Source organism: Oncorhynchus gorbuscha, unplaced genomic scaffold (genome assembly GCF_021184085.1).
Source record: "Oncorhynchus gorbuscha isolate QuinsamMale2020 ecotype Even-year unplaced genomic scaffold, OgorEven_v1.0 Un_scaffold_4073, whole genome shotgun sequence".
Taxonomy (NCBI): domain Eukaryota; kingdom Metazoa; phylum Chordata; class Actinopteri; order Salmoniformes; family Salmonidae; genus Oncorhynchus; species Oncorhynchus gorbuscha.
This window is the reverse complement of record NW_025748179.1, coordinates 637-21,511: the sequence shown is the minus strand read 5'-3', so window position 1 is coordinate 21,511 and position 20,875 is coordinate 637. Positions and strand designations below refer to the sequence as shown.

Genomic DNA, 20,875 nt, shown 5'->3' with positions numbered 1-20,875 from the left:
ACAAGTTATGAATTCGGCGATCTCAGGGAAAGATAATATGTTTGTCAAACACAAGTCAAAGTGCACTGCTGTCAAAAGTTGGAGCAAGCCACAGGAAAAAATACACTCCTTCGAGCCAGATTTGAACCAGCGACCTAAGGATTGCTACAATTATCACCTACAGTCCTCCGCTCTACCAACTGAGCTATCGAAGGTGGACAAGTTATCCAAAAGCCATGACCTAGATGGTAAGAAGTTCAGCTGACCCTGCTGGTCATCCATGAACATTTGAACATCTTGGCCATGTTTTGTTATAATCGCTACCCGGAACAGCCAGATGATGACTGGCCACCCCTCACAGCCTGGTTCCTCTCTAATTTTTTTCCTAGGTTTTGGTCTTTCTAGGGAATTTTTCCTAGCCACCGTGCTTCTACACCTGCATTGCTTGCTGTTTGGCGTTTTAGGCTGGGTTTCTGTACGGCACTTTGTGACATCAGCTGATGTAAGAAGGGCTTTATAAAAATATTTGATTGATTTGATTGTCAAGTTAAAGTGCACTGCTGTCAAAAACCGCTGGAAATGTTATCCTCCTCTGAGCCAGTGTGAGCCAGTGACATAAGGATTGTTGCATTTCAAATACACTCCGCGACTTTACCAACTGTCCTACGGAAGGTCAACAAGTAATGAATTCGGCGATGTCAGGGAAAGATAATATGTTTGTCAAACACAAGTCAAAGTGCACTGCTGTCAAAAGTTGGAGCAAGTCACAAGAGAAAAAACAATCCTTCGAGCTGATTTTGAACCAGCGACCTAAGGATTGCTACAATTATCACCTACAGTCCTCCGCTCTACCAACTGAGCTATCGAAGGTGGACAAGTAACTCCAAAAGCCATGACCTAGATGGTAAGAAGTTCAGCTGACCCTGCTGGTCATCCATGAACATTTGAACATCTTGGCCATGTTTTGTTATAATCGCTACCCGGAACAGCCAGACGATGACTAGCCACCCCTCACAGCCTGGTTCCTCTCTAGGTTTTTTCCTAGGTTTTGGTCTTTCTAGGGAGTTTTTCCTAGCCACCGTGCTTCTACACCTGCATTGCTTGCTGTTTGGGGTTTTAGGCTGGGTTTCTGTACAGCACTTTGTGACATCAGCTGATGTAAGAAGGACTTTATAAAAATATTTGATTGATTTGATTGTCAAGTTAAAGTGCACTGCTGTCAAAAACCGCTGGAAATGTTATCCTCCTTTGAGCCAGTGTGAGCCAGTGACATAAGGATTGTTGCAATTTCAAATACACTCCGCGACTTTACCAACTGTCCTATGGAAGGTCAACAAGTAATGAATTCGGCGATCTCAGGGAAAGATAATATGTTTGTCAAACACAAGTCAAAGTGCACTGCTGTCAAAAGTTGGAGCAAGCCACAAGAAAAAATACACTCCTTCGAGCCGGATTTGAACCAGCGACCTAAGGATTGCTACAATTATCACCTACAGTCCTCCGCTCTACCAACTGAGCTATCGAAGGTGGACAAGTTATCCAAAAGCCATGACCTAGATGGTAAGAAGTTCAGCTGACCCTGCTGGTCATCCATGAACATTTGAACATCTTGGCCATGTTTTGTTATAATCGCTACCCGGAACAGCCAGATGATGACTGGCCACCCCTCACAGCCTGGTTCCTCTCTAGGTTTTTTCCAGGGTTTTGGTCTTTCTAGGGAGTTTTTCCTAGCCACCGTGCTTCTACACCTGCATTGCTTGCTGTTTGGCGTTTTAGGCTGGGTTTCTGTACAGCACTTTGTGACATCAGCTGATGTAAGAAGGACTTTATAAAAATATTTGATTGATTTGATTGTCAAGTTAAAGTGCACTGCTGTCAAAAACCGCTGGAAATGTTATCCTCCTCTGAGCCAGTGTGAGCCAGTGACATAAGGATTGTTGCATTTCAAATACACTCCGCGACTTTACCAACTGTCCTATGGAAGGTCAACAAGTAATGAATTCGGCGATCTCAGGGAAAGATAATATGTTTGTCAAACACAAGTCAAAGTGCACTGCTGTCAAAAGTTGGAGCAAGCCACAGGAAAAAATACACTCCTTCGAGCCGGATTTGAACCAGCGACCTAAGGATTGCTACAATTATCACCTACAGTCCTCCGCTCTACCAACTGAGCTATCGAAGGTGGACAAGTTATCCAAAGCCATGACCTAGATGGTAAGAAGTTCAGCTGACCCTGCTGGTCATCCATGAACATTTGAACATCTTGGCCATGTTTTGTTATAATCGCTACCCGGAACAGCCAGATGATGACTGGCCACCCCTCACAGCCTGGTTCCTCTCTAGGTTTTTTCCTAGGTTTTGGTCTTTCTAGGGAGTTTTTCCTAGCCACCGTGCTTCTACACCTGCATTGCTTGCTGTTTGGCGTTTTAGGCTGGGTTTCTGTACAGCACTTTGTGACATCAGCTGATGTAAGAAGGACTTTATAAAAATATTTGATTGATTTGATTGTCAAGTTAAAGTGCACTGCTGTCAAAAACCGCTGGAAATGTTATCCTCCTCTGAGCCAGTGTGAGCCAGTGACATAAGGATTGTTGCATTTCAAATACACTCCGCGACTTTACCAACTGTCCTACGGAAGGTCAACAAGTAATGAATTCGGCGATCTCAGGGAAAGATAATATGTTTGTCAAACACAAGTCAAAGTGCACTGCTGTCAAAAGTTGGAGCAAGTCACAAGAGAAAAAACAATCCTTCGAGCTGATTTTGAACCAGCGACCTAAGGATTGCTACAATTATCACCTACAGTCCTCCGCTCTACCAACTGAGCTATCGAAGGTGGACAAGTAACTCCAAAAGCCATGACCTAGATGGTAAGAAGTTCAGCTGACCCTGCTGGTCATCCATGAACATTTGAACATCTTGGCCATGTTTTCTTATAATCGCTACCCGGAACAGCCAGACGATGACTAGCCACCCCTCACAGCCTGGTTCCTCTCTAGGTTTTTTCCTAGGTTTTGGTCTTTCTAGGGAGTTTTTCCTAGCCACCGTGCTTCTACACCTGCATTGCTTGCTGTTTGGGGTTTTAGGCTGGGTTTCTGTACGGCACTTTGTGACATCAGCTGATGTAAGAAGGGCTTTATAAAAATATTTGATTGATTTGATTAAGTTAAAGTGCACTGCTGTCAAAAACCGCTGGTAATGTTATCCTCCTCTGAGCCAGTGTGAGCCAGTGACATAAGGATTGTTGCAATTTCAAATACACTCCGCGACTTTACCAACTGTCCTATGGAAGGTCAACAAGTAATGAATTCGGCGATCTCAGGGAAAGATAATATGTTTGTCAAACACAAGTCAAAGTACATTGCTGTCAAAAGTTGGAGCAAGCCACAAGAAAAAATACACTCCTTCGAGCCGGATTTGAAACAACGACCTAAGGATTGCTACAATTATCACCTACAGTCCTCCGCTCTAACAACTGAGCTATCGAAGGTGGACAAGTTATCCAAAAGCCATGACCTAGATGGTAAGAAGTTCAGCTGACCCTGCTGGTCTTCCATGAACATTTGAACATCTTGGCCATGTTTTGTTATAATCGCTACCCGGAACAGCCAGATGATGACTGGCCACCCCTCACAGCCTGGTTCCTCTCTAATTTTTTTCCTAGGTTTTGGTCTTTCTAGGGAGTTTTTCCTAGCCACCGTGCTTCTACACCTGCATTGCTTGCTGTTTGGCGTTTTAGGCTGGGTTTCTGTACGGCACTTTGTGACATCAGCTGATGTAAGAAGGGCTTTATAAAAATATTTGATTGATTTGATTGTCAAGTTAAAGTGCACTGCTGTCAAAAACCGCTGGAAATGTTATCCTCCTCTGAGCCAGTGTGAGCCAGTGACATAAGGATTGTTGCAATTTCAAATACACTCCGCGACTTTACCAACTGTCCTATGGAAGGTCAACAAGTAATGAATTCGGCGATCTCAGGGAAAGATAATATGTTTGTCAAACACAAGTCAAAGTGCACTGCTGTCAAAAGTTGGAGCAAGCCACAAGAGAAAAAAAATCCTTTGAGCCAGATTTGAACCAGCAACCTAAGGATTGCTACAATTATCACCTACAGTCCTCCGCTCTACCAACTGAGCTATCGAAGGTGGACAAATATCTGCAAAAGCCATGACCTAGATGGTAAGAAGTTCAGCTGACCCTGCTGGTCATCCATGAACATTTGAACATCTTGGCCATGTTTTGTTATAATCGCTACCAGGAACAGCCAGACGATGACTGGCCACACCTCACAGCCTGGTTCCTCTCTAGGTTTTTTCCTAGGTTTTGGTCTTTCTAGGGAGTTTTTCCTAGCCACCGTGCTTCTACACCTGCATTGCTTGCTGTTTGGCGTTTTAGGCTGGGTTTCTGTACAGCACTTTGTGACATCAGCTGATGTAAGAAGGACTTTATAAAAATATTTGATTGATTTGATTGTCAAGTTAAAGTGCACTGCTGTCAAAAACCGCTGGAAATGTTATCCTCCTCTGAGCCAGTGTGAGCCAGTGACATAAGGATTGTTGCATTTCAAATACACTCCGCGACTTTACCAACTGTCCTACGGAAGGTCAACAAGTAATGAATTCGGCGATCTCAGGGAAAGATAATATGTTTGTCAAACACAAGTCAAAGTGCACTGCTGTCAAAAGTTGGAGCAAGCCACAAGAGAAAATACAATCCTTCGAGGCAGATTTGAACCAGCGACCTAAGGATTGCTACAATTATCACCTACAGTCCTCCGCTCTACCAACTGAGCTATCGAAGGTGGACAAATATCCAAAAGCCATGACCTAGATGGTAAGAAGTTCAGCTGACCCTGCTGGTCATCCATGAACATTTGAACATCTTGGCCATGTTTTGTTATAATCGCTACCCGGAACAGCCAGACGATGACTGGCCACCCCTCACAGCCTGGTTCCTCTCTAGGTTTTTTCCTAGGTTTTGGCCTTTCTAGGGAGTTTTTCCTAGCCACCGTGCTTCTACACCTGCATTGCTTGCTGTTTGGGGTTTTAGGCTGGGTTTCTGTACAGCACTTTGTGACATCAGCTGATGTAAGAAGGACTTTATAAAAATATTTGATTGATTTGATTGTCAAGTTAAAGTGCACTGCTGTCAAAAACCGCTGAAAAAGTTATCCTCCTTTGAGCCAGTGTGAGCCAGTGACATAAGGATTGTTGCAATTTCAAATACACTCCGCGACTTTACCAAATGTCCTATGGAAGGTCAACAAGTAATGAATTAGGCGATCTCAGGGAAAGATAATATGTTTGTAAAACACAAGTCAAAGTGCACTGCTGTCAAAATTTGGAGCAAGCCACAAGAAAAAAAACACTGCTTTGAGCCAGATTTGAACCAGCAACCTAAGGTTTGCTACAATTATCACCTACAGTACTCCACTCTACCAAATGAGCTATCGAAGGTGGACAAGTTATCCAAAAGCCATGACCTAGATGGTAAGAAGTTCAGCTGACCCTGCTGGTCATCCATGAACATTTGAACATCTTGGCCATGTTTTGTTATAATCGCTACCCGGAACAGCCAGACGATGACTGGCCACACCTCACAGCCTGGTTCCTCTCTAGTTTTTTTCCTAGGTTTTGGCCTTTCTAGGGAGTTTTTCCTAGCCACCGTGCTTCTACACCTGCATTGCTTGCTGTTTGGCGTTTTAGGCTGGGTTTCTGTACAGCACTTTGTGACATCAGCTGATGTAAGAAGGACTTTATAAAAATATTTGATTGATTTGATTGTCAAGTTAAAGTGCACTGCTGTCAAAAACCGCTGGAAATGTTATCCTCCTCTGAGCCAGTGTGAGCCAGTGACATAAGGATTGTTGCATTTCAAATACACTCCGCGACTTTACCAAATGTCCTATGGAAGGTCAACAAGTAATGAATTAGGCGATCTCAGGGAAAGATAATATGTTTGTAAAACACAAGTCAAAGTGCACTGCTGTCAAAATTTGGAGCAAGCCACAAGAAAAAAAACACTGCTTTGAGCCAGATTTGAACCAGCAACCTAAGGTTTGCTACAATTATCACCTACAGTACTCCACTCTACCAAATGAGCTATCGAAGGTGGACAAGTTATCCAAAAGCCATGACCTAGATGGTAAGAAGTTCAGCTGACCCTGCTGGTCATCCATGAACATTTGAACATCTTGGCCATGTTTTGTTATAATCGCTACCAGGAACAGCCAGACGATGACTGGCCACACCTCACAGCCTGGTTCCTCTCTAGGTTTTTTCCTAGGTTTTGGTCTTTCTAGGGAGTTTTTCCTAGCCACCGTGCTTCTACACCTGCATTGCTTGCTGTTTGGGGTTTTAGGCTGGGTTTCTGTACAGCACTTTGTGACATCAGCTGATGTAAGAAGGACTTTATAAAAATATTTGATTGATTTGATTGTCAAGTTAAAGTGCACTGCTGTCAAAAACCGCTGGAAATGTTATCCTCCTTTGAGCCATTGTGAGCCAGTGACATAAGGATTGTTGCATTTCAAATACACTCCGCGACTTTACCAACTGTCCTATGGAAGGTCAACAAGTAATGAATTCGGCGATCTCAGGGAAAGATAATATGTTTGTCAAACACAAGTCAAAGTGCACTGCTGTCAAAAGTTGGAGCAAGCCACAAGAAAAATACAATCCTTCGAGACAGATTTGAACCAGCGACCTAAGGATTGCTACAATTATCACCTACAGTCCTCCGCTAGACCAAATGAGCTATCGAAGGTGGACAAGTTATCCAAAAGCCATGACCTAGATGGTAAGAAGTTCAGCTGACCCTGCTGGTCATCCATGAACATTTGAACATCTTGGCCATGTTTTGTTATAATCGCTACCAGGAACAGCCAGACGATGACTGGCCACACCTCACAGCCTGGTTCCTCTCTAGGTTTTTTCCTAGGTTTTGGTCTTTCTAGGGAGTTTTTCCTAGCCACCGTGCTTCTACACCTGCATTGCTTGCTGTTTGGTGTTTTAGGCTGGGTTTCTGTACAGCACTTTGTGACATCAGCTGATGTAAGAAGGACTTTATAAAAATATTTGATTGATTTGATTGTCAAGTTAAAGTGCACTGCTGTCAAAAACCGCTGAAAAAGTTATCCTCCTTTGAGCCAGTGTGAGCCAGTGACATAAGGATTGTTGCAATTTCAAATACACTCCGGACTTTACCAACTGTCCTACGGAAGGTCAACAAGTAATGAATTCGGCGATCTCAGGGAAAGATAATATGTTTGTCAAACACAAGTCAAAGTGCACTGCTGTCAAAAGTTGGACCAAGCCACAAGAAAAATACACTCCTTTGAGCCGGATTTGAACCAGCAACCTAAGGATTGCTACAATTATCACCTACAGTCCTCCGCTCTACCAACTGAGCTATCGAAGGTTGACAAGTTATCCAAAAGCCATGACCTAGATGGTAAGAAGTTCAGCTGACCCTGCTGGTCATCCATGAACATTTGAACATCTTGGCCATGTTTTGTTATAATCGCTACCCGGAACAGCCAGACGATGACTGGCCACCCCTCACAGCCTGGTTCCTCTCTAGGTTTTTTCCTAGGTTTTGGTCTTTCTAGGGAGTTTTTCCTAGCCACCGTGCTTCTACACCTGCATTGCTTGCTGTTTGGGGTTTTAGGCTGGGTTTCTGTACAGCACTTTGTGACATCAGCTGATGTAAGAAGGACTTTATAAAAATATTTGATTGATTTGATTGTCAAGTTAAAGTGCACTGCTGTCAAAAACCGCTGGAAATGTTATCCTCCTTGAGCCAGTGTGAGCCAGTGACATAAGGATTGTTGCATTTCAAATACACTCCGCGACTTTACCAACTGTCCTATGGAAGGTCAACAAGTAATGAATTCGGCGATCTCAGGGAAAGATAATATGTTTGTCAAACACAAGTCAAAGTGCACTGCTGTCAAAAGTTGGAGCAAGCCACAAGAGAAAATACAATCCTTCGAGCAGATTTGAACCAGCGACCTAAGGATTGCTACAATTATCACCTACAGTCCTCCGCTCTACCAAATGAGCTATCGAAGGTGGACAAGTTATCCAAAAGCCATGACCTAGATGGTAAGAAGTTCAGCTGACCCTGCTGGTCATCCATGAACATTTGAACATCTTGGCCATGTTTTGTTATAATCGCTACCCGGAACAGCCAGACGATGACTGGCCACCCCTCACAGCCTGGTTCCTCTCTAGGTTTTTTCCTAGGTTTTGGCCTTTCTAGGGAGTTTTTCCTAGCCACCGTGCTTCTACACCTGCATTGCTTGCTGTTTGGGGTTTTAGGCTGGGTTTCTGTACAGCACTTTGTGACATCAGCTGATGTAAGAAGGACTTTATAAAAATATTTGATTGATTTGATTGTCAAGTTAAAGTGCACTGCTGTCAAAAACCGCTGAAAAAGTTATCCTCCTTTGAGCCAGTGTGAGCCAGTGACATAAGGATTGTTGCAATTTCAAATACACTCCGCGACTTTACCAACTGTCCTATGGAAGGTCAACAAGTAATGAATTCGGCGATCTCAGGGAAAGATAATATGTTTGTCAAACACAAGTCAAAGTGCACTGCTGTCAAAAGTTGGAGCAAGCCACAAGAAAAAAAAACTCCTTTGAGCCAGATTTGAACCAGCAACCTAAGGATTGCTACAATTATCACCTACATCCTCCGCTCTACCAAATGAGCTATCGAAGGTGGACAAGTTATCCAAAAGCCATGACCTAGATGGTAAGAAGTTCAGCTGACCCTGCTGGTCATCCATGAACATTTGAACATCTTGGCCATGTTTTGTTATAATCGCTACCAGGAACAGCCAGACGATGACTGGCCACACCTCACAGCCTGGTTCCTCTCTAGGTTTTTTCCTAGGTTTTGGTCATTCTAGGGAGTTTTTCCTAGCCACCGTGCTTCTACACCTGCATTGCTTGCTGTTTGGTGTTTTAGGCTGGGTTTCTGTACAGCACTTTGTGACATCAGCTGATGTAAGAAGGACTTTATAAAAATATTTGATTGATTTGATTGTCAAGTTAAAGTGCACTGCTGTCAAAAACCGCTGGAAATGTTATCCTCCTCTGAGCCAGTGTGAGCCAGTGACATAAGGATTGTTGCATTTCAAATACACTCCGCGACTTTACCAACTGTCCTACGGAAGGTCAACAAGTAATGAATTCGGCGATCTCAGGGAAAGATAATATGTTTGTCAAACACAAGTCAAAGTGCACTGCTGTCAAAAGTTGGAGCAAGCCACAAGAGAAAATACAATCCTTCGAGCAGATTTGAACCAGCGACCTAAGGATTGCTACAATTATCACCTACAGTCCTCCGCTCTACCAAATGAGCTATCGAAGGTGGACAAGTTATCCAAAAGCCATGACCTAGATGGTAAGAAGTTCAGCTGACCCTGCTGGTCATCCATGAACATTTGAACATCTTGGCCATGTTTTGTTATAATCGCTACCCGGAACAGCCAGACGATGACTGGCCACACCTCACAGCCTGGTTCCTCTCTAGGTTTTTTCCTAGGTTTTGGTCTTTCTAGGGAGTTTTTCCTAGCCACCGTGCTTCTACACCTGCATTGCTTGCTGTTTGGGGTTTTAGGCTGGGTTTCTGTACAGCACTTTGTGACATCAGCTGATGTAAGAAGGACTTTATAAAAATATTTGATTGATTTGATTGTCAAGTTAAAGTGCACTGCTGTCAAAAACCGCTGAAAAAGTTATCCTCCTTTGAGCCAGTGTGAGCCAGTGACATAAGGATTGTTGCAATTTCAAATACACTCCGCGACTTTACCAAATGTCCTATGGAAGGTCAACAAGTAATGAATTAGGCGATCTCAGGGAAAGATAATATGTTTGTAAAACACAAGTCAAAGTGCACTGCTGTCAAAATTTGGAGCAAGCCACAAGAAAAAAACACTGCTTTGAGCAAGATTTGAACCAGCACCTAAGGATTGCTACAATTATCACCTACAGTCCTCCGCTCTACCAAATGAGCTATCGAAGGTGGACAAGTTATCCAAAAGCCATGACCTAGATGGTAAGAAGTTCAGCTGACCCTGCTGGTCATCCATGAACATTTGAACATCTTGGCCATGTTTTGTTATAATCGCTACCAGGAACAGCCAGACGATGACTGGCCACACCTCACAGCCTGGTTCCTCTCTAGGTTTTTTCCTAGGTTTTGGTCTTTCTAGGGAGTTTTTCCTAGCCACCGTGCTTCTACACCTGCATTGCTTGCTGTTTGGCGTTTTAGGCTGGGTTTCTGTACAGCACTTTGTGACATCAGCTGATGTAAGAAGGACTTTATAAAAATATTTGATTGATTTGATTGTCAAGTTAAAGTGCACTGCTGTCAAAAACCGCTGGAAATGTTATCCTCCTCTGAGCCAGTGTGAGCCAGTGACATAAGGATTGTTGCATTTCAAATACACTCCGCGACTTTACCAACTGTCCTATGGAAGGTCAACAAGTAATGAATTCGGCGATCTCAGGGAAAGATAATATGTTTGTCAAACACAAGTCAAAGTGCACTGCTGTCAAAAGTTGGACCAAGCCACAAGAAAAATACACTCCTTCGAGCCAGATTTGAACCAGCAACCTAAGGATTGCTACAATTATCACCTACAGTCCTCCACTCTACCAACTGAGCTATCGAAGGTGGACAAGTTATCCAAAAGCCATGACCTAGATGGTAAGAAGTTCAGCTGACCCTGCTGGTCATCCATGAACATTTGAACATCTTGGCCATGTTTTGTTATAATCGCTACCCGGAACAGCCAGACGATGACTGGCCACCCCTCACAGCCTGGTTCCTCTCTAGGTTTTTTCCTAGGTTTTGGTCTTTCTAGGGAGTTTTTCCTAGCCACCGTGCTTCTACACCTGCATTGCTTGCTGTTTGGGGTTTTAGGCTGGGTTTCTGTACAGCACTTTGTGACATCAGCTGATGTAAGAAGGACTTTATAAAAATATTTGATTGATTTGATTGTCAAGTTAAAGTGCACTGCTGTCAAAAACCGCTGGAAATGTTATCCTCCTTTGAGCCAGTGTGAGCCAGTGACATAAGGATTGTTGCAATTTCAAATACACTCCGCGACTTTACCAACTGTCCTATGGAAGGTCAACAAGTAATGAATTCGGCGATCTCAGGGAAAGATAATATGTTTGTCAAACACAAGTCAAAGTGCACTGCTGTCAAAAGTTGGAGCAAGCCACAAGAGAAAATACAATCCTTCGAGGCAGATTTGAACCAGCAACCTAAGGATTGCTACAATTATCACCTACAGTCCTCCGCTCTACCAAATGAGCTATCGAAGGTGGACAAGATATCCAAAAGCCATGACCTAGATGGTAAGAAGTTCAGCTGACCCTGCTGGTCATCCATGAACATTTGAACATCTTGGCCATGTTTTGTTATAATCGCTACCCGGAACAGCCAGACGATGACTGGCCACCCCTCACAGCCTGGTTCCTCTCTAGGTTTTTTCCTAGGTTTTGGTCTTTCTAGGGAGTTTTTCCTAGCCACCGTGCTTCTACACCTGCATTGCTTGCTGTTTGGGGTTTTAGGCTGGGTTTCTGTTCAGCACTTTGTGACATCAGCTGATGTAAGAATGATTGATTTGATTGTCAAGTTAAAGTGCACTGCTGTCAAAAACCGCTGGAAATGTTATCCTCCTCTGAGCCAGTGTGAGCCAGTGACATAAGGATTGTTGCATTTCAAATACACTCCGCGACTTTACCAACTGTCCTATGGAAGGTCAACAAGTAATGAATTCTGCGATCTCAGGGAAAGATAATATGTTTGTCAAACACAAGTCAAAGTGCACTGCTGTCAAAAATTGGAGCAAGCCACAGGAAAAAATACACTCCTTCGAGCCGGATTTGAACCAGCGACCTAAGGATTGCTACAATTATCACCTACAGTCCTCCGCTCTACCAACTGAGCTATCGAAGGTGGACAAGATATCCAAAAGCCATGACCTAGATGGTAAGAAGTTCAGCTGACCCTGCTGGTCATCCATGAACATTTGAACATCTTGGCCATGTTTTGTTATAATCGCTACCCGGAACAGCCAGACGATGACTAGCCACCCCTCACAGCCTGGTTCCTCTCTAGGTTTTTTCCTAGGTTTTGGTCTTTCTAGGGAGTTTTTCCTAGCCACCGTGCTTCTACACCTGCATTGCTTGCTGTTTGGGGTTTTAGGCTGGGTTTCTGTACAGCACTTTGTGACATCAGCTGATGTAAGAAGGACTTTATAAAAATATTTGATTGATTTGATTGTCAAGTTAAAGTGCACTACTGTCAAAAACCGCTGAAAAAGTTATCCTCCTTTGAACCAGTGTGAGCCAGTGACATAAGGATTGTTGCAATTTCAAATACACTCCGCGACTTTACCAACTGTCTTATGGAAGGTCAACAAGTTATGAATTCGGCGATGTCAGGGAAAGATAATATGTTTGTCAAACACAAGTCAAAGTGCACTGCTGTCAAAAGTTGGAGCAAGCCACAGGAAAAAATACACTCCTTCGAGCCGGATTTGAACCAGCGACCTAAGGATTGCTACAATTATCACCTACAGTCCTCCGCTCTACCAACTGAGCTATCGAAGGTGGACAAGATATCCAAAAGCCATGACCTAGATGGTAAGAAGTTCAGCTGACCCTGCTGGTCATCCATGAACATTTGAACATCTTGGCCATGTTTTGTTATAATCGCTACCCGGAACAGCCAGACGATGACTAGCCACCCCTCACAGCCTGGTTCCTCTCTAGGTTTTTTCCTAGGTTTTGGTCTTTCTAGGGAGTTTTTCCTAGCCACCGTGCTTCTACACCTGCATTGCTTGCTGTTTGGGGTTTTAGGCTGGGTTTCTGTACAGCACTTTGTGACATCAGCTGATGTAAGAAGGACTTTATAAAAATATTTGATTGATTTGATTGTCAAGTTAAAGTGCACTACTGTCAAAAACCGCTGAAAAAGTTATCCTCCTTTGAACCAGTGTGAGCCAGTGACATAAGGATTGTTGCAATTTCAAATACACTCCGCGACTTTACCAACTGTCTTATGGAAGGTCAACAAGTTATGAAATTGGCGATGTTAGGGAAAGATAATATGTTTGTCAAACACAAGTCAAAGTGCACTGCTGTCAAAAGTTGGAGCAAGCCACAAGAGAAAATACAATCCTTCGAGCTGGATTTGAACCATTGACCTAAGGATTGCTACAATTATCACCTACAGTCCTCTGCTCTACCAACTGAGTTATCGAAGGTGGACAAGTAACTCCAAAAGCCATGACCTAGATGGTAAGAAGTTCTTCTGACCCTGCTGGTCATCCATGAACATTTGAACATCTTGGCCATGTTTTGTTATAATCGCTACCCGGAACAGCCAGATGATGACTGGCCACCCCTCACAGCCTGGTTCCTCTCTAATGTTTTTCCTAGGTTTTGGTCTTTCTAGGGAATTTTTCCTAGCCACCGTGCTTCTACACCTGCATTGCTTGCTGTTTGGCGTTTTAGGCTGGGTTTCTGTACAGCACTTTGTGACATCGGCTGATGTAAGAAGGACTTTATAAAAATATTTGATTGATTTGATTGTCAAGTTCAAGTGCACTGCTGTCAAAAACCGCTGGAAATGTTATCCTCCTCTGAGCCAGTGTGAGCCAGTGACATAAGGATTGTTGCATTTCAAATACACTCCGCGACTTTACCAACTGTCCTACGGAAGGTCAACAAGTAATGAATTCGGCGATCTCAGGGAAAGATAATATGTTTGTCAAACACAAGTCAAAGTGCACTGCTGTCAAAAGTTGGAGCAAGCCACAGGAAAAAATACACTCTTCGAGCCGGATTTGAACCAGCGACCTAAGGATTGCTACAATTATCACCTACAGTCCTCCGCTCTACCAACTGAGCTATCGAAGGTGGACAAGATATCCAAAAGCCATGACCTAGATGGTAAGAAGTTCAGCTGACCCTGCTGGTCATCCATGAACATTTGAACATCTTGGCCATGTTTTCTTATAATCGCTACCCGGAACAGCCAGACGATGACTAGCCACCCCTCACAGCCTGGTTCCTCTCTAGGTTTTTTCCTAGGTTTTGGTCTTTCTAGGGAGTTTTTCCTAGCCACCGTGCTTCTACACCTGCATTGCTTGCTGTTTGGGGTTTTAGGCTGGGTTTCTGTACAGCACTTTGTGACATCAGCTGATGTAAGAAGGACTTTATAAAAATATTTGATTGATTTGATTGTCAAGTTAAAGTGCACTACTGTCAAAAACCGCTGAAAAAGTTATCCTCCTTTGAACCAGTGTGAGCCAGTGACATAAGGATTGTTGCAATTTCAAATACACTCCGCGACTTTACCAACTGTCTTATGGAAGGTCAACAAGTTATGAATTCGGCGATGTCAGGGAAAGATAATATGTTTGTCAAACACAAGTCAAAGTGCACTGCTGTCAAAAGTTGGAGCAAGCCACAAGAAAAAATACACTCCTTCGAGCCGGATTTGAACCAGCGACCTAAGGATTGCTACAATTATCACCTACAGTCCTCTGCTCTACCAACTGAGTTATCGAAGGTGGACAAGTAACTCCAAAAGCCATGACCTAGATGGTAAGAAGTTCTTCTGACCCTGCTGGTCATCCATGAACATTTGAACATCTTGGCCATGTTTTGTTATAATCGCTACCCGGAACAGCCAGATGATGACTGGCCACCCCTCACAGCCTGGTTCCTCTCTAATGTTTTTCCTAGGTTTTGGTCTTTCTAGGGAATTTTTCCTAGCCACCGTGCTTCTACACCTGCATTGCTTGCTGTTTGGCGTTTTAGGCTGGGTTTCTGTACAGCACTTTGTGACATCGGCTGATGTAAGAAGGACTTTATAAAAATATTTGATTGATTTGATTGTCAAGTTCAAGTGCACTGCTGTCAAAAACCGCTGGAAATGTTATCCTCCTCTGAGCCAGTGTGAGCCAGTGACATAAGGATTGTTGCATTTCAAATACACTCCGCGACTTTACCAACTGTCCTACGGAAGGTCAACAAGTAATGAATTCGGCGATCTCAGGGAAAGATAATATGTTTGTCAAACACAAGTCAAAGTGCACTGCTGTCAAAAGTTGGAGCAAGCCACAGGAAAAAATACACTCCTTCGAGCCGGATTTGAACCAGCGACCTAAGGATTGCTACAATTATCACCTACAGTCCTCCGCTCTACCAACTGAGCTATCGAAGGTGGACAAGATATCCAAAAGCCATGACCTAGATGGTAAGAAGTTCAGCTGACCCTGCTGGTCATCCATGAACATTTGAACATCTTGGCCATGTTTTCTTATAATCGCTACCCGGAACAGCCAGACGATGACTAGCCACCCCTCAAAGCCTGGTTCCTCTCTAGGTTTTTTCCTAGGTTTTGGTCTTTCTAGGGAGTTTTTCCTAGCCACCGTGCTTCTACACCTGCATTGCTTGCTGTTTGGGGTTTTAGGCTGGGTTTCTGTACAGCACTTTGTGACATCAGCTGATGTAAGAAGGACTTTATAAAAATATTTGATTGATTTGATTGTCAAGTTAAAGTGCACTGCTGTCAAAAACCGCTGGAAATGTTATCCTCCTTTGAGCCAGTGTGAGCCAGTGACATAAGGATTGTTGCATTTCAAATACACTCCGCGACTTTACCAACTGTCCTATGGAAGGTCAACAAGTTATGAATTCGGCGATCTCAGGGAAAGATAATATGTTTGTCAAACACAAGTCAAAGTGCACTGCTGTCAAAAGTTGGAGCAAGCCACAAGAAAAAATACACTCCTTCGAGCCGGATTTGAACCAGCGACCTAAGGATTGCTACAATTATCACCTACAGTCCTCCGCTCTACCAACTGAGCTATCGAAGGTGGACAAGATATCCAAAAGCCATGACCTAGATGGTAAGAAGTTCAGCTGACCCTGCTGGTCATCCATGAACATTTGAACATCTTGGCCATGTTTTGTTATAATCGCTACCCGGAACAGCCAGACGATGACTAGCCACCCCTCAAAGCCTGGTTCCTCTCTAGGTTTTTTCCTAGGTTTTGGTCTTTCTAGGGAGTTTTTCCTAGCCACCGTGCTTCTACACCTGCATTGCTTGCTGTTTGGGGTTTTAGGCTGGGTTTCTGTACAGCACTTTGTGACATCAGCTGATGTAAGAAGGACTTTATAAAAATATTTGATTGATTTGATTGTCAAGTTAAAGTGCACTACTGTCAAAAACCGCTGAAAAAGTTATCCTCCTTTGAACCAGTGTGAGCCAGTGACATAAGGATTGTTGCAATTTCAAAGACACTCCGCGACTTTACCAACTGTCTTAGGGAAGGTCAACAAGTTATGAATTCGGCGATGTCAGGGAAAGATAATATGTTTGTCAAACACAAGTCAAAGTGCACTGCTGTCAAAAGTTGGAGCAAGCCACAAGAAAAATACACTCCTTCGAGCCGGATTTGAACCAGCGACCTAAGGATTGCTACAATTATCACCTACAGTCCTCTGCTCTACCAACTGAGCTATCGAAGGTGGACAAGTAACTCCAAAAGCCATGACCTAGATGGTAAGAAGTTCAGCTGACCCTGCTGGTCATCCATGAACATTTGAACATCTTGGCCATGTTTTGTTATAATCGCTACCCGGAACAGCCAGATGATGACTGGCCACCCCTCACAGCCTGGTTCCTCTCTAATGTTTTTCCTAGGTTTTGGTCTTTCTAGGGAATTTTTCCTAGCCACCGTGCTTCTACACCTGCATTGCTTGCTGTTTGGCGTTTTAGGCTGGGTTTCTGTACAGCACTTTGTGACATCAGCTGATGTAAGAAGGACTTTATAAAAATATTTGATTGATTTGATTGTCAAGTTCAAGTGCACTGCTGTCAAAAACCGCTGGAAATGTTATCCTCCTCTGAGCCAGTGTGAGCCAGTGACATAAGGATTGTTGCATTTCAAATACACTCCGCGACTTTACCAACTGTCCTACGGAAGGTCAACAAGTAATGAATTCGGCGATCTCAGGGAAAGATAATATGTTTGTCAAACACAAGTCAAAGTGCACTGCTGTCAAAAGTTGGAGCAAGCCACAGGAAAAAATACACTCCTTCGAGCCGGATTTGAACCAGCGACCTAAGGATTGCTACAATTATCACCTACAGTCCTCCGCTCTACCAACTGAGCTATCGAAGGTGGACAAGATATCCAAAAGCCATGACCTAGATGGTAAGAAGTTCAGCTGACCCTGCTGGTCATCCATGAACATTTGAACATCTTGGCCATGTTTTCTTATAATCGCTACCCGGAACAGCCAGACGATGACTAGCCACCCCTCAAAGCCTGGTTCCTCTCTAGGTTTTTTCCTAGGTTTTGGTCTTTCTAGGGAGTTTTTCCTAGCCACCGTGCTTCTACACCTGCATTGCTTGCTGTTTGGGGTTTTAGGCTGGGTTTCTGTACAGCACTTTGTGACATCAGCTGATGTAAGAAGGACTTTATAAAAATATTTGATTGATTTGATTGTCAAGTTAAAGTGCACTGCTGTCAAAAACCGCTGGAAATGTTATCCTCCTCTGAGCCAGTGTGAGCCAGTGACATAAGGATTGTTGCATTTCAAATACACTCCGCGACTTTACCAACTGTCCTACGGAAGGTCAACAAGTAATGAATTCGGCGATCTCAGGGAAAGATAATATGTTTGTCAAACACAAGTCAAAGTGCACTGCTGTCAAAAGTTGGAGCAAGCCACAGGAAAAAATACACTCCTTCGAGCCGGATTTGAACCAGCGACCTAAGGATTGCTACAATTATCACCTACAGTCCTCCGCTCTACCAACTGAGCTATCGAAGGTGGACAAGATATCCAAAAGCCATGACCTAGATGGTAAGAAGTTCAGCTGACCCTGCTGGTCATCCATGAACATTTGAACATCTTGGCCATGTTTTCTTATAATCGCTACCCGGAACAGCCAGACGATGACTAGCCACCCCTCAAGCCTGGTTCCTCTCTAGGTTTTTTCCTAGGTTTTGGTCTTTCTAGGGAGTTTTTCCTAGCCACCGTGCTTCTACACCTGCATTGCTTGCTGTTTGGGGTTTTAGGCTGGGTTTCTGTACAGCACTTTGTGACATCAGCTGATGTAAGAAGGACTTTATAAAAATATTTGATTGATTTGATTGTCAAGTTAAAGTGCACTACTGTCAAAAACCGCTGAAAAAGTTATCCTCCTTTGAACCAGTGTGAGCCAGTGACATAAGGATTGTTGCAATTTCAAATACACTCCGCGACTTTACCAACTGTCTTATGGAAGGTCAACAAGTTATGAATTCGGCGATGTCAGGGAAAGATAATATGTTTGTCAAACACAAGTCAAAGTGCACTGCTGTCAAAAGTTGGAGCAAGCCACAAGAAAAAATACACTCCTTCGAGCCGGATTTGAACCAGCGACCTAAGGATTGCTACAATTATCACCTACAGTCCTCCGCTCTACCAACTGAGCTATCGAAGGTGGACAAGTAACTGCAAAAGCCATGACCTAGATAAAAAGAAGTTCAGCTGACTCTGCTGGTCATCCATGAACATTTGAACATCTTGGCCATGTTTTGTTATAATCGCTACCCGGAACAGCCAGATGATGACTGGCCACCCCTCACAGCCTGGTTCCTCTCTAATGTTTTTCCTAGGTTTTGGTCTTTCTAGGGAATTTTTCCTAGCCACCGTGCTTCTACACCTGCATTGCTTGCTGTTTGGCGTTTTAGGCTGGGTTTCTGTACAGCACTTTGTGACATCAGCTGATGTAAGAAGGACTTTATAAAAATATTTGATTGATTTGATTGTCAAGTTCAAGTGCACTGCTGTCAAAAACCGCTGGAAATGTTATCCTCCTCTGAGCCAGTGTGAGCCAGTGACATAAGGATTGTTGCATTTCAAATACACTCCGCGACTTTACCAACTGTCCTACGGAAGGTCAACAAGTAATGAATTCGGCGATCTCAGGGAAAGATAATATGTTTGTCAAACACAAGTCAAAGTGCACTGCTGTCAAAAGTTGGAGCAAGCCACAGGAAAAAATACACTCCTTCGAGCCGGATTTGAACCAGCGACCTAAGGATTGCTACAATTATCACCTACAGTCCTCCGCTCTACCAACTGAGCTATCGAAGGTGGACAAGATATCCAAAAGCCATGACCTAGATGGTAAGAAGTTCAGCTGACCCTGCTGGTCATCCATGAACATTTGAACATCTTGGCCATGTTTTGTTATAATCGCTACCCGGAACAGCCAGACGATGACTAGCCACCCCTCACAGCCTGGTTCCTCTCTAGGTTTTTTCCTAGGTTTTGGTCTTTCTAGGGAGTTTTTCCTAGCCACCGTGCTTCTACACCTGCATTGCTTGCTGTTTGGGGTTTTAGGCTGGGTTTCTGTACAGCACTTTGTGACATCAGCTGATGTAAGAAGGACTTTATAAAAATATTTGATTGATTTGATTGTCAAGTTAAAGTGCACTGCTGTCAAAAACCGCTGGAAATGTTATCCTCCTCTGAGCCAGTGTGAGCCAGTGACATAAGGATTGTTGCATTTCAAATACACTCCGCGACTTTACCAACTGTCCTACGGAAGGTCAACAAGTAATGAATTCGGCGATCTCAGGGAAAGATAATATGTTTGTCAAACACAAGTCAAAGTGCACTGCTGTCAAAAGTTGGAGCAAGCCACAGGAAAAAATACACTCCTTCGAGCCAGATTTGAACCAGCGACCTAAGGATTGCTACAATTATCACCTACAGTCCTCCGCTCTACCAACTGAGCTATCGAAGGTGGACAAGATATCCAAAAGCCATGACCTAGATGGTAAGAAGTTCAGCTGACCCTGCTGGTCATCCATGAACATTTGAACATCTTGGCCATGTTTTCTTATAATCGCTACCCGGAACAGCCAGACGATGACTAGCCACCCCTCACAGCCTGGTTCCTCTCTAGGTTTTTTCCTAGGTTTTGGTCTTTCTAGGGAGTTTTTCCTAGCCACCGTGCTTCTACACCTGCATTGCTTGCTGTTTGGGGTTTTAGGCTGGGTTTCTGTACAGCACTTTGTGACATCAGCTGATGTAAGAAGGACTTTATAAAAATATTTGATTGATTTGATTGTCAAGTTAAAGTGCACTGCTGTCAAAAACCGCTGGAAATGTTATCCTCCTTTGAACCAGTGTGAGCCAGTGACATAAGGATTGTTGCAATTTCAAATACACTCCGCGACTTTACCAACTGTCTTATGGAAGGTCAACAAGTTATGAATTCGGCGATCTCAGGGAAAGATAATATGTTTGTCAAACACAAGTCAAAGTGCACTGCTGTCAAAAGTTGGAGCAAGCCACAAGAAAAAATACAATCCTTCGAGACAGATTTGAACCAGCGACCTAAGGATTGCTACAATTATCACCTACAGTCCTCCTCTAGGCCAAATGAGCTATCGAAGGTGTATTAAGAAGTTCAGCTGACCCTGCTGGTCATCCATGAACATTTGAACATCTTGGCCATGTTTTGTTATAATCGCTACCCGGAACAGCCAGACGATGACTAGCCACCCCTCACAGCCTGGTTCCTCTCTAGGTTTTTTCCTAGGTTTTGGTCTTTCTAGGGAGTTTTTCCTAGCCACCGTGCTTCTACACCTGCATTGCTTGCTGTTTGGCGTTTTAGGCTGGGTTTCTGTACGGCACTTTGTGACATCAGCTGATGTAAGAAGGGCTTTATAAAAATATTTGATTGATTTGATTGTCAAGTTAAAGTGCACTGCTATCAAAAACCGCTGGAAATGTTATCCTCCTCTGAGCCAGTGTGAGCCAGTGACATAAGGATTGTTGCATTTCAAA

General features: G+C 43.6%; 19 non-coding genes across 19 annotated transcripts; all 19 read right to left on the bottom strand.

Annotated features, from left to right (window-relative positions):
* Positions 1-106: 106 nt before the first annotated feature.
* On the bottom strand, positions 107-194 carry trnay-gua. The gene is given in 2 exon segments: positions 107-142; positions 158-194. It is a non-coding gene; the product is annotated as a tRNA-Tyr (tRNA).
* A 567-nt stretch (positions 195-761) lies between these two features.
* Positions 762-849, bottom strand: trnay-gua. The gene is given in 2 exon segments: positions 762-797; positions 813-849. It is a non-coding gene; the product is annotated as a tRNA-Tyr (tRNA).
* Positions 850-1,418: 569 nt separating this feature from the next.
* On the bottom strand, positions 1,419-1,506 carry trnay-gua. The gene is given in 2 exon segments: positions 1,419-1,454; positions 1,470-1,506. It is a non-coding gene; the product is annotated as a tRNA-Tyr (tRNA).
* A 567-nt stretch (positions 1,507-2,073) lies between these two features.
* On the bottom strand, positions 2,074-2,161 carry trnay-gua. Its single transcript is given in 2 exon segments — positions 2,074-2,109; positions 2,125-2,161. It is a non-coding gene; the product is annotated as a tRNA-Tyr (tRNA).
* A 566-nt stretch (positions 2,162-2,727) lies between these two features.
* Positions 2,728-2,815, bottom strand: trnay-gua. The gene is given in 2 exon segments: positions 2,728-2,763; positions 2,779-2,815. It is a non-coding gene; the product is annotated as a tRNA-Tyr (tRNA).
* Positions 2,816-7,310: 4,495 nt separating this feature from the next.
* On the bottom strand, positions 7,311-7,398 carry trnay-gua. The gene is given in 2 exon segments: positions 7,311-7,346; positions 7,362-7,398. It is a non-coding gene; the product is annotated as a tRNA-Tyr (tRNA).
* A 3,181-nt stretch (positions 7,399-10,579) lies between these two features.
* Positions 10,580-10,667, bottom strand: trnay-gua. The gene is given in 2 exon segments: positions 10,580-10,615; positions 10,631-10,667. It is a non-coding gene; the product is annotated as a tRNA-Tyr (tRNA).
* Positions 10,668-11,872: 1,205 nt separating this feature from the next.
* On the bottom strand, positions 11,873-11,960 carry trnay-gua. Its single transcript is given in 2 exon segments — positions 11,873-11,908; positions 11,924-11,960. It is a non-coding gene; the product is annotated as a tRNA-Tyr (tRNA).
* A 568-nt stretch (positions 11,961-12,528) lies between these two features.
* trnay-gua lies at positions 12,529-12,616 on the bottom strand. Its single transcript is given in 2 exon segments — positions 12,529-12,564; positions 12,580-12,616. It is a non-coding gene; the product is annotated as a tRNA-Tyr (tRNA).
* A 1,223-nt stretch (positions 12,617-13,839) lies between these two features.
* Positions 13,840-13,927, bottom strand: trnay-gua. The gene is given in 2 exon segments: positions 13,840-13,875; positions 13,891-13,927. It is a non-coding gene; the product is annotated as a tRNA-Tyr (tRNA).
* A 568-nt stretch (positions 13,928-14,495) lies between these two features.
* trnay-gua lies at positions 14,496-14,583 on the bottom strand. Its single transcript is given in 2 exon segments — positions 14,496-14,531; positions 14,547-14,583. It is a non-coding gene; the product is annotated as a tRNA-Tyr (tRNA).
* A 568-nt stretch (positions 14,584-15,151) lies between these two features.
* Positions 15,152-15,239, bottom strand: trnay-gua. Its single transcript is given in 2 exon segments — positions 15,152-15,187; positions 15,203-15,239. It is a non-coding gene; the product is annotated as a tRNA-Tyr (tRNA).
* Positions 15,240-15,806: 567 nt separating this feature from the next.
* trnay-gua lies at positions 15,807-15,894 on the bottom strand. The gene is given in 2 exon segments: positions 15,807-15,842; positions 15,858-15,894. It is a non-coding gene; the product is annotated as a tRNA-Tyr (tRNA).
* A 567-nt stretch (positions 15,895-16,461) lies between these two features.
* On the bottom strand, positions 16,462-16,549 carry trnay-gua. Its single transcript is given in 2 exon segments — positions 16,462-16,497; positions 16,513-16,549. It is a non-coding gene; the product is annotated as a tRNA-Tyr (tRNA).
* Positions 16,550-17,117: 568 nt separating this feature from the next.
* Positions 17,118-17,205, bottom strand: trnay-gua. The gene is given in 2 exon segments: positions 17,118-17,153; positions 17,169-17,205. It is a non-coding gene; the product is annotated as a tRNA-Tyr (tRNA).
* A 567-nt stretch (positions 17,206-17,772) lies between these two features.
* On the bottom strand, positions 17,773-17,860 carry trnay-gua. Its single transcript is given in 2 exon segments — positions 17,773-17,808; positions 17,824-17,860. It is a non-coding gene; the product is annotated as a tRNA-Tyr (tRNA).
* A 567-nt stretch (positions 17,861-18,427) lies between these two features.
* On the bottom strand, positions 18,428-18,515 carry trnay-gua. The gene is given in 2 exon segments: positions 18,428-18,463; positions 18,479-18,515. It is a non-coding gene; the product is annotated as a tRNA-Tyr (tRNA).
* A 568-nt stretch (positions 18,516-19,083) lies between these two features.
* Positions 19,084-19,171, bottom strand: trnay-gua. The gene is given in 2 exon segments: positions 19,084-19,119; positions 19,135-19,171. It is a non-coding gene; the product is annotated as a tRNA-Tyr (tRNA).
* Positions 19,172-19,738: 567 nt separating this feature from the next.
* On the bottom strand, positions 19,739-19,826 carry trnay-gua. The gene is given in 2 exon segments: positions 19,739-19,774; positions 19,790-19,826. It is a non-coding gene; the product is annotated as a tRNA-Tyr (tRNA).
* Positions 19,827-20,875: the final 1,049 nt, after the last annotated feature.